Below are 10,524 nucleotides of genomic sequence, written 5' to 3'. Positions count from 1 at the left end.
AGGTCATGTAAGCAGGGAGCATTCTTTTCTCCCCACTTGTGACGTGACATTGTGATTGAACTTTTATGTCATCCTTAACTCCAAACCCTTTTGGAGAAAGGAAGAATCCCTTCACCATTAGTGATGACATGTTAGTGAACCTCCCCAATTTTATCATTAACTCCAACTTCCTATTGTACTAGATCGAAAATACCTTTCCTCAGTTAAATCTTCTTAGCGAGGAAATTCTCTCTTTCACCAAGGTGATCAAGAGAAACTGGGTCCTTTTAGTTCACTGATTCTTTGATGTTTAGTAAACTTTGATATTTCTAGCAAAAAAAAAAATAGTAAACTTTGATATCTTCAAATAGCCCTATTTTCCCTTATTAATTCAACATCTACTTTCCTCAACTTCATAACAGGAATAGTAAACAGCACCGATGGAGTGAGGCAACAATTGTCAAACCAAACCTAATAAAACTGGGACACAGCAATTAGATTATAGGTATCTTATATTTTTAAGTAAAGGGTCGCATTCACTTTGGATCAAAAGTAATGGAATAAAGAGGAAAGAAATTCCTAGTATGATACACAATTTGAATATTTCCCTACTCGTCTTGCAAGAAAAATAAGTAGGATCATGCATTCAGCCAAACATTCCAAACATTACAACTGTAGCTGATGGCAAATAGCGAAGGTTGTTAGGAAACAGTAACTTTCATTCTTCCTTCACACCATTCCCTTCCCCTAATTATTGCCTAACTGTAGCTAATGGCAAATAGCGAAGGTGGTTAGGAAACAGTAACTTTCATTCTTCTTTCACACCATTCCATTCTCCTAATAATTGCCTTTTGCGGTGTTTGGTATGTATTAAAAAAATTATATCAAACACGATCTTAATTTAAAACAAATTTTACTTTATGATTTCAATCGTTTTCAAAGTATAGTTGAAGACTGTTGTGTTTGGCATGTCAAGCAGCTTGGTCACATTTTATTCTTGGACTTTTAGTATTTTGTACCTAGGCAGTGCTTTGTATTTCTTAGTTTTAATTAAATGAAAATCTCGTTTACCAAAAAATAAAAAAAATCACCACAACGTAAGAGTCAAACTTTAAGGTTGTGTTTGGTAGCCAAGAGAAGAAAAGAAAAATGTATAGGGTTAATAATTTCTCTTTGCACTTGGTATGTCTTCATCCAATAGAAGATTCAGCTTTTGAAATTCAAAATTTCTCTTGGGAACTGTGAAGTTTTCTTTTGCTAAAAAAAAAAAAATTACAAAAAAACACAAGAAAACATGAGAAAATATGAAAACATATAATAAGATAAAAAATGAATAATTACACAATGATTTCCTATCTATTTATCTCTCTCCTAAAATTTAGAGTTTTTCGAATATTTTTTTTTTCTTGGTTATCAAACATACTCACTCTTTTTATTTTCTCACCATTTCATTTTTTTTTTCTTTCCTTTTTTTCTCTTGGCTACCAAACGTAGCCTAAGGGGCTGAGGTGCTCCGAACCCATAAAATATCGAGGTTGGATAGATGAGATCATAGATATACTTTAAATAGATAATCAGTCCATATATTTAAGATCATGGTGAAAGATTTCAGGTTTAAAACAATGGGTGAAAAATTTAAGGCTGCGTTCAATATGATTTCTTGAATAGATTCTAAATATTGCACACCAAACACGTCCTTAAGACCAACAGAATGTGGTAACGTAGAGGAGTGGGACAGTGATTCTGTGAGACATATCACATATGGTCATGGTTTGTGGGATCAGTATCAGATTCTCTGTATCGCTAGTCACCAATCCCGATACCTTTGCCAATACCATATCAGTGGAAGTGTGGAACGATACATAGATCAGGGGCAAAGCAGTCAAAATGTTCAATGTTTTTTTAAGAAAAACCAGGGGTTCAATAACTAATAAATCACAATACCATTCTGATTCTCCTAAATGTGTATAATTCTTGCAGGGCTTTCTTCCCATCAATAGTGCGGTAAGAGACCCCACTACTACTGGCACCAGGCTGGGTAGGACACATAGCCAACAGAATTCCTTATGAGTAATGACAGGAAGCTGCCAGCCTCAGATTTAATTCTTTAATTTGGCAAAATATAAAAGCTGAGCATGAAAACTGACCCCATCAACTTCCCCAAGTGCTTTCATCAGAAACTTCCCAAAGTGCCAATAACATTATTATTCCTCTGGGTCACAGTGCTAGTGCCATTACCCATTATCAATGAGAAATGAATGGCTCTATCCAAATATCTCAAGCATCTCTCAACCTTCTCATCTATTTGAAGTGGACTGTTCATCTCATCCACACTGGAGTATCAACTCTTTAAGAGTTTAAGGAGTCTCTAGAATGGTATTTAATACTTTAAGACTTACAGAGTAAAGATCTTTTATGAGATTGTGATCTTTCATCACAAATAACAGAAAGGAGGAGTAGGTGATAGGGGATATCACTGCTTGTTTAAACAATAGAGGATCTATTATTATTGCCTACTTGCACTTGTACTCTGGCTTTGTCAGGTTAGATGTAATACATTATAACATAATGTAAGGGAAAAGGCTGAGCACACCGTTTGTCCATCGTAAGTTAGCATATGTTGTGTTTTTCTCTCTCTTTCCCCTTCTGAAATGATCCCCTATCTTTCTTGCATGTCGCATTTTGTCATTGTGCCTACCCTTTTCCTATTGTGTAAATCTAAATAAAATGGAAATTAGGTCACAAGTTCGAAACTTGGAAACAACCTTTCTTGCCAAGCAAGGGGTAAGGTTACGTATATTTGCCATTTCTAGACCCTATAGTAACAGAAGTCTTGTGTACTAGGTTGCTCTATTATATAGTTTTGGGGGAAAAGATTCTTTGAATTGTCACAGCAAGATATGCTAGCACATCTGTGTCTATCTTTTTTCTCTTCACATGAAATAACCTTATTACCCTTTAGTATATGATATTGTTTTGTTATTGCCTAGTTGGTGCACCCCTATCTTGCTTGCTTATAAAACCCATTCCCAAAACTTTATTTATTTTTTTAAAGAAAATGATGGTCATGTTGATGGCAAGGTATCATGTGCCTTTTTAGTTATTGCCTAGCTTTTCTTGTTTCCCTTATAATGGTGTCTTTGGGGTTAAGCTTGTTGAAGTGACTCGAGATATTGGGACTTTGTTCCTCTCTTCACAATGCTTGGCGGACCCCATTAGGGTTTGCTTTTTTAACTAACCCCCTACTATAATTGGTGAAATCCATTATTTGGATGAGGTTACCCTATTTAGCCTATGCCTGGCCTGTGCGTCTGGAAAAAAAAGTACCATGAAATGTAAGTTAAAATGGAAGCTGTTGCAGGTTTACAACCATCGAAAGCCATTTTGATCCCCTTGATAATAAGAGTTTCTTTTGCATTGTAGGGTTTATAAAACTTCACTTTTGCACAGACAGACCCATGAATTTATTTGTTTTACATTTGTCATGCATATTTGTCTGGGTCACAAATTATTTGACACCACTTTTTTTTTTTTTTTTTGGGGGTGGGGTGGTGGGGTGTTAAGGATTCCACATACCCTCTTTTACAGCAACAGTTTAAGGGTGTTAATTCGATCTAGTACTGACATTTGGTATGATATCGGTATGATATAATGCATATATATCTCATATCAATACTGTAATAAATAGTGATACGGAATTTCATACTGATATCATATTGATTTTAGGCATGTATTGAAACACTTGTAAGCAAACCATTAAGGTAAAATTCAGTTTTGATTCCAATCAGAGATTCAAATGTTATTAGAGATATAGGGTTTTGGTTTCGATCTGATTTGATTACTGTGTTTTCATTTATTAATTTTTGGTTTGATTTGATTTCAATTTCGGTCATCCATTTGGTTGGTTTGATTGATTTTGGTTTCTCTAAAAAATCTCATACCAAAGGTGAACAATTAAGATCGAGTTTAATTCGATTCGATTTTGACTGATTTTGAAACCGATTCAGGTTGGAATTTGACACTCCTAAATATTATGTTGTAAGAAAATTAACACTTCTTTCAATTTTCCCCCTTCCCAGATTCCATCCCAGAAAATTAAGTTGGTAATGAGAACAAAACAAATAATGAATAATACCCAGACACAGGTCACAAGAGTCAGGAGATGTCTATAAAGTCTCTTCCATACAAGTGACAACCAAAAGGAGTTATATAGCTTAGGTATCATACATATATTTATATGCTATATGAATACACAACTACTAACATGCTTTTGTCCTCTGGGTCTAGGTGGCTACTTTAATATAGCTAGGTAAGGTGCCAAACAAGGGCCAACATGGACATGTACAATACAAGCACCAAAATGAAGCCATTTGTAACAACTGTTCCATTGAAGCTGACCTAGCCAATCTAGGTTCTGTTCTAGTGGTGGCTAGACCTTTCTCTCTTAAGAGAATGCTTAAGAGATTTGGGTAAGTGTATCAGGTTTTCTTAACGACATTTAAGATACATAACTATTCGTATATTTTTTGTTTTTCATTGGATCCTAATTTTGATTCTCTTTGTGGATTTCTTGTATGGCTCTAAGTGGGACCCCTTGTCAAAAAAATAAAAATATAAATAAAATAAAAGAAATCCCAATTTTGATGAAAACTGAAGCCTAGCGGTCCAACTCACAAAAACTTATTTTTAACATGGATTAGTCCTATTTCCTTTTAATTAACAGAAAAAAGATTGGACACGCTGCTAGCTCTAGAAAAACTATCAGCATCTCTCCCTAATAAGTTCAAATTAGAGGATGAGTTTTGTATATGAGAATTTGTCTCTGTGTTTAGACACAAGAGGGTACAAATTAACCACCGCACGATCCATTTCTCTATTATCAATATCTAAGCGTACACTCTCATTGATCAGGGCGCTGGCTTAAGGGCCACGCTCTAGGACAGTAAACATTTTCTTTAAAGACATGAAAACAGGTTTTTGGAGAGAGAGAGAGAGAGAGAGAGAGAGAGAGAGAGAGAGAATTATTATTTGAGTTGTAGGAAATTCCGGGAATTGACCGTTTAAAGTAGCCAAACACAAACTTTGTGCAATGCGGTCCCCAACTCCCTTTAATGGCAATTGAGAAAAAAGAACAGATCACGCCGTCTGATTTTACCGTCTGTTGGATGTTTCCGTTGACCGTAGTAGAAATGTAGAGAGCTACGTAATATCCTCTCCCAAGGCCACTTGTCCCTTTCCTATCGCCTATGGCCATTGCGTCATTGCATATATCCATATTCCTTCATTCCTAAAGGAAGCTTATAGACTGTGACACTCATAAAGCACAAAACATTATTTGGGGATTTTTTTCCCAAGGCCACTAGTCCGGTTTACCCACTTTCCTGTTTGCCAGTAAATGGTTCATGGAGTTGCAAGGGCGCAGGAGACCTCTTTTAGAGAGTGGGAGTGTAATCAAGGGGACATAGTTTTTCGTTCGAATTTTTTATTTGAGGGTACTTTTGTACTTTTCAGATTAGGATTTTTGGTTATATATTTATAGTGAGGTTTACATTCTCTATAAGCAATTCTAAGAGGTGTGAGTAGGGGTATTAATTCTGAGCCTACATCGGTAGACCTGACCAAGCCCGACATGTTTAATTAAGGTTTATTATGTAAGTTGTAAAGGTCATAATCTCTTTTTTTTCTTTGTAAGAATAACTATAATCTCATATCATTTCTCTTTTTTATTAAATATTTGCTTCATATGTTTCTGGGCATTCAATCAACTTAAGAAAAGAATTTTAAGGTAGGCATACTTAAACCCCGTTTAAATTTAAATAGGTCTGTAGCCCGGTTAAGGCCTAGTTAAGACTTAAGACCCGTTTAAGAAAGCCCAATTAAAGTTCGACACAGACCGACCCAATTATAAACCGTACCATGTCCCCCAAAGCTAGACCCGTTTACTTAAATGGACGTTCAAGGTGCAAGGTTTTCAAGTGGTCAAGCTCGATTAAGCTCAACCGAGACATACCCGACCAGATCGGTTGACACCCCTAGGTGTGAGGATGAGCATTGTAACTTTATTTTTCATTGATAGTAAAGTAGAATCTCATCTCATACCGAGGACGTAAGCAATTTTACCCAACTTCATAAACCTATGTATATTATTTATTCTTGTTTTTCCATTACTTTCTACATTGCTTTTAGAATTGCATCTTTACACCCTCCACCTAAAAAAAAAACAAAAAAACGTTTCACTTCTTTTCACTTGACATTCTAAAATTCCTAGATCATCCCTCTAATTCCCTCACCTACATGTCATCTCCACCCCACGATATACATACTCTGGCAATCTGATCATCGGCCAAGAGGATAATTCCCCTTGGTGGCCAAAGCCCCTTATAGACACAGTGGTATACAGCAGAGATTTGTTTAGCACATCGAGCAATAATCCATTTGCGTGATCAGTAACGCCTTTGGAGAGTAGTCTCCAGCATTACCTATAACAATACCCCTCTTCTGGCATTCAATCAACCAGTGGTGATGATGGATTTGAACATAGATTCAAATCTTCAAATGCTCTAAGACTCACAGTGAGTGACAAAAAAACATCCAACTGGTGAGGTGCATGAGAGTCCCTCCCATAGATATTTTTGTGCTTTGGACATTGGACTACTTTATTAAAATAAAATAAAAAAAGAGGCACAGGGTAGTTGGAATGTAGAGCTCAAGTGTCAAGTATCAACAACTGTCAAACCGTAAGGGGTTGTTGAGTGTTGATCCAACTATCCAAATTTCCTTTATTACTATTTAAGATGAAGCTGTGGGCCCTAAGACAACAAAGTCCGTACATCAGGTGGACTTAAAACTATTACATCGCTTTTTACCATGTGACTGATTGTCCTTTCTTCCAGTTTCCATGGTTGAGGAGGGACTCTCCGTTGTTGTGGATAATCCAACGGACACAAAGGTGGTGGACCACCGACATAACGGATGGCGATGGTGAGTCACTGTTTTCAACTCCCAAAGAACGATTTAACAACACGATTGCTTGTGTACCTGTGAACTGTCAAGTGATTACACCCTCCTCCAAATGCCCTTGTGCTTTCACAAGAGAGAGAGAGAGAGAGAGATCAACTTATGAAAACGCACGTTTTGAGAAAAAAAGAGTGGTAGCATTCAACATGTCCACACGGTTGGGTGTGAAAATACCTAGTTACCTTAGTATTTTGAGTATTTTCACGATCATTTGTGTCTAGGCATAGAAAGCATGAATAGGTAGCGTTCTTCTCCAGTAATTAAGGGGAGATAATGCATATAAAAATAAAAAAAAGTAAGGAAAAGTGTTTCTTGTTTTTTGGTAATGGAAGGCACCATTTGATAACATTTCTGTTATTTTTGTGTTTAGAAACAAGAGAAACGACTTTTCATGTTTTCGGAAATAAAAACGGGTTTTTTGATGTTTGATAAACCTATTTCTCGAAACGTTTTTTTACAGATATAATGCTACTAAAATACCTAATAGTATCATCGGATGTCCAAAAGGGAGAGAGGGTTCGGTTGTCTCTTTTTAGGTTTAAATAGTTGAGAGATTTATTGGCATACTAGTCTTTTTTTTTCTCAAATTCGTTTCTAAAAACGACGAAACAAGTCCAACTTATTTCGTTAAAGTCGTTTCTAGAATTATAAATAGGCATAAATTTTGATTTATGTTTCTAGAAACGGGTGAAACAGAACAGCTTTATCAAAGGCTTTTTAGGCTGATTCTCTGTTTCTGGAAACAAGAAAATGCAGAAACGACAGAAACGAAACGTTGTCAAACAGTGCCGAAGTGTTTCTTGTTGGGAGTATGGTTCCTAAACATGTGTGAGAACCAAAGAAAGCATACGAGAAAACATCCGCAGAAGAGTCATTTTCTCATTCATTGGGGTGGATGGTTCATTTCAGCCCCCCATGCGTGTGCGCTCATTAACAATTCACCATTAATTAAATTCAATAAAAAATATTTCTAATATTGTATTATCACATTTTGAGATAGCTTATTTAATCAAGTCCTATTTGTTAACAACTAAACAAATTAAGTTAGAATCCTAATAAACAATAGATGGCACATATCAGAATGATTAGGAAACAAAGAACAATTGGACTGGGAAGTGAGGATTGTGACGGGTAGGGGACCTTTAGAGAGGTCCTCTCAAGTGCATTAGTCTTTTTAAAGTACATTGGACAGTTGGGAAGCACTTTAGGTGTGTACCTTCAAGCTGGTAGCATTATGATATGCGCTGGTGGGGTTGATGCACTGTAGAGGATTTGGTGGGAAAAATTACGTTAATAAAGATGCCATCAGTAGTGACCATACCTATGAAAATGCAAATGAGTAAATATGAGCCTGGTATGTTTGAATGGTAAGAAATTCGATAATAAAAAAAAAACAATAATAATAATATTAAGGGAGAGGATTTTGTATACCAATATAAGAATCAATAGGAATACATGTAAAAGCATCAACAAGAGACAAATAGGTCAGGTGGGTAACCGAAATCCTCCGATTCGCCGCTTTACCAAGTTTTCAAGTGAGAAACCAAAACCCTCTCATTACACCTCAAGATAAATAGGTGGTTCCTAATTTGTTATTATGAGTAGAAATCCTAAAATGGTTATAGTTAAGCTTTAAGTCTTTAACATACGATGTGCCCCAATTATGAAGGGAGTCCCCAAAAAATGAAGCTATATCAGGCTACTCCAATTTTCACCAGACAAACTGAATTGAAAATTCATTCTGTTCCTCTTTCTTTAGCTACAAGCCACGTGGTATGGGTGCATGGAATTTGATTATAAAGTCTGGGCCAGTCCATCCATAGCTTTAGTGCATGGTATTGGAATAGGTATCAAAAGATAGAGGGGCAGATGAATTAGATTCATTGTGGTTCGGTGAATTCATTATGGATAAAATTAAGCTGATCTTAACCACCCTAGGCTGTGAGAAGGGAAGTTGTGGGTGGAGCCATTGGTCACTTTTCTAGATCCATCCTCAAGGTCTCTCTTTCTCTCTCGTCAATTCTGAAGATATTAATATGTATCTATCTGTATCAGTTATATCCAATAATTTTTTCCCTCAAAAATATCGATATCATTTTGTAATTTGACTAATGTACACTTTGCCCATGTCATATCATCGATCAGTATCAATATTGATATCAGTTGATAGTACTACGAATTGGTTGATAGGCCCGATTCGATATTCATCCCTAGAACCCAAACCCTAGCACCGTGGGAAAAGCCAAGGGTAGGGGGTTGGGAGGAATTCATCATATAATTTGCCAAATTAACCTATGGGCTTTGCTTTACGTAAGAAAAGTGATATTTCCTTTCACAACGATGTCTTGGAGATTTGAAATAAGTATGCAAATAATGGTCCATTCTTGCTCAATGTGGAATTTTTTTTATTATATATTGCTAATTTTTATTTATGGAAAAAGTTTTTCTTCATTCAACATGAGAATCACTTAATTTAAGATGATTGACGCACCCTACTACGTCTGAAAGATTCTCTTTTCATTATGGTGGAAGAAATATAAATCTATACAAATATATTTTTTCTTATCATTTAATCAAATCCAAATGTTCTTAGAGGTTGTTTTACAAGAGTCTAATTTTAGGTTTCTCTCTTCACCGTAGATGGAGGAAAACTAAATCTTTAGAAATATATTTTTCTATCATTTAATCAAATCCAATTGTTTCCCATTTACATAATTTTAACCTTAGAATATATTTAATGCACGAGACTCATACTACTGTAAGATTTGAGAAGATTCATAATATATTTATTATTATCCTCTCTTTACAGAAATATTATTTTCTAACCCGAAACCGTGACCAATAGAACGCATGCAATACATTTTCTTTAGGCCGATCTAGTCTTTCCCATGCTTCACCGGTCTGAGCCACACGAGGACAAACCCATATATTTGGTGTCAGAAAAAGATTTCTAAAGATCTTTTCTCCAGTGAGTACGTGGTATATGGCAAGTGGCCAGCCCCTGGGCCCTCATATTGCTAAGAGCTTCAGTTGATACAATTATTGGGCGGTGAATGGCCGAGACTGATCCAATGGGTTTGTGGGCCTGTCTATTGTACGAGGAGATTGGGTTTCTATTTTAGACCTGTACTACTCTCAAGTTTAGGTTTCGATTGGGCCTGGCTTGTCTTCAATTTTAACATTCGAGCCCAATGGGCAAGTAAGATTAGTATGTTATTAGTACCATCAATGCCAAGGTTCAGGTGTGCAAATTCTATTTGGATTGAAAATTGACATATGAGTATAAGGCCTTAGTTAACGGTATCAATTTTATATCGATACCAAAAACCAATACTAAAATTGACCATTTAAATTGTACCAAATCTAACCAAAGGAATTTCGGTCCAGTTTTGGTATGGGAAAACATAATCTTTTTTGATTCGGTTTGGTATCGGTTCTGACCATTTGGTATACCAAACCAAACCAAAACAAATACCGACACTTCTTGAGAAATTGCCAAAACATCAAAATGCTTTTTTTTTTTTTTTG

Source organism: Macadamia integrifolia, unplaced genomic scaffold, assembly GCF_013358625.1.
Source record: "Macadamia integrifolia cultivar HAES 741 unplaced genomic scaffold, SCU_Mint_v3 scaffold1584, whole genome shotgun sequence".
In the NCBI taxonomy this organism is placed as follows: domain Eukaryota; kingdom Viridiplantae; phylum Streptophyta; class Magnoliopsida; order Proteales; family Proteaceae; genus Macadamia; species Macadamia integrifolia.
This window is presented reverse-complemented; position numbering follows the sequence as displayed.